The sequence below is a fragment of the Tursiops truncatus genome, chromosome 10 (genome assembly GCF_011762595.2).
Source record: "Tursiops truncatus isolate mTurTru1 chromosome 10, mTurTru1.mat.Y, whole genome shotgun sequence".
Classification (NCBI taxonomy): domain Eukaryota; kingdom Metazoa; phylum Chordata; class Mammalia; order Artiodactyla; family Delphinidae; genus Tursiops; species Tursiops truncatus.
Genome location: NC_047043.1, coordinates 27,859,008 through 27,860,672, shown reverse-complemented (window position 1 = coordinate 27,860,672; position 1,665 = coordinate 27,859,008).

Below are 1,665 nucleotides of genomic sequence, written 5' to 3'. Positions count from 1 at the left end.
AGTTGGACACGGCATTACTCATGGACACAATGATTCACTTATTTGCTTCTTCACTGCTGTAAACGTTTGTGACCACACTTCTATCTCGATATTATATTTTTATATTTTGTACCCTCTCCCTCTTTTTCTTTAGGCCAAGATTTGCTAGGAAATTCCAGTGGCCAAATGGAAACTAGATGATAGGTTACTACTTCCAGGAATATTACTAGAATGAGCCTCCCTGGAATTTTTTTCTTTTTAATTCTATTTTAAAACCTATTGTCATGGTACATAGTGTGAAGTCTGAGGTATTAAGAACAATGTTTAAAAGTTTTATTTATTAGGGCATATTTAAATTCATTACATCATCATTATTATTTCTTAATGTAGGGCCAGGGAGGCCGTTTCTGGGGCTCATTTAGGTGGGTGATCATGGGGGCAGGGTGTTGGACCACAGGCTCTTTGACCGGAAGATGCTCTTGATTCTTGAAGCCTCTCTCTTCTCATGCGGACAGAGGGTCACACCCTAATGGTAGTGATGCCACAAAGTAGTCCTCTAAGGAAATCAATTTTGCCTTAAATCCCTCAATGGAAAACTCTCTTGTATCTCAGAATTTGAGGACCAAAGAGATTCCCACTGATGATAATTTGACTCTTATGGATTTTTTCATTAAGTTCTACATACTACTATAGTGGATGTGACAGGGCATTACTAGCTATAATTATTTAAGAAACGAATTTAGTGAACTAGCTCTGTATAAGTGCTGTTTCTTTTATTCTTTGTTACCTTTGTTCTTTCTTTTGTTCCTTCTTTTTTCGCAACAAATACCTTGTGAGGTCCGCAGGTAAAGAGATGCAGATGCCTGCCCTTTAAGAGTTCGTAAAGGCAGCAGGCATGTAAATACTAGGTCTACATTGGCCTTCAACTCCACGTCTATCTTCTCTCCTAATTCAGCATGCAAGGCCATCTCTACTACAGTTCTCTATTTAAGGCCAACCACGTGTTACCCCTCCTCCCAGCTCCCATCTACCTACCCCTCCTGCTAGGAACATAACGCACCGATTCTGATCCTGCTTTTCTGACAACGGCTGGTGAGAGAAGTGAGGAAGGGAAGGGAGGGGCTGTTGGTACTCTCTCCACCCCTCCCCACTCCTTTCACTCAAGGATGGATAGAGAATGGACCCTCCTCCAGGGTTCAGCCTTCAGTGCAGGACACCTGCAGTTTCTTGGTCTTTCAGTTTCCTCCAGAGTTGGGGTGGGGGACCAGGAATGGGTTGTTGTGTGTCAGTGGTTTAAGAAAAATACTAAATAGATGTGTGTATAAAACACACTCTATGATGCAAGCAAAAGGAGTGACAAATCTACTTGGGGCTTGGGACTGCTTGAGAAAAGAAGCAGGATTGTCCTGAAAATAGAGAGGCCAGGGACTTTTAGGCAGAAAATATAGAGGTGTGAAAAAGTGTGCTGCCGCAGGTGGAGAGCGACACAGGTTTAGAGAAGAAAGTCTGTGTCTGCACCCCAGCTCTGGGCCCTTCGGAGAGCCTGTAGAATGGGGATAGTAACAGGAGTTTGCTCACAGGGTCATTGTGAGGCTTAGAAGAGGAAATATCCATATAATTCACTTAGCACCGTGCCTGAAACAGAGGGAGCATCCCTTACATGTTAGCAATTGCTCTAATTATGAT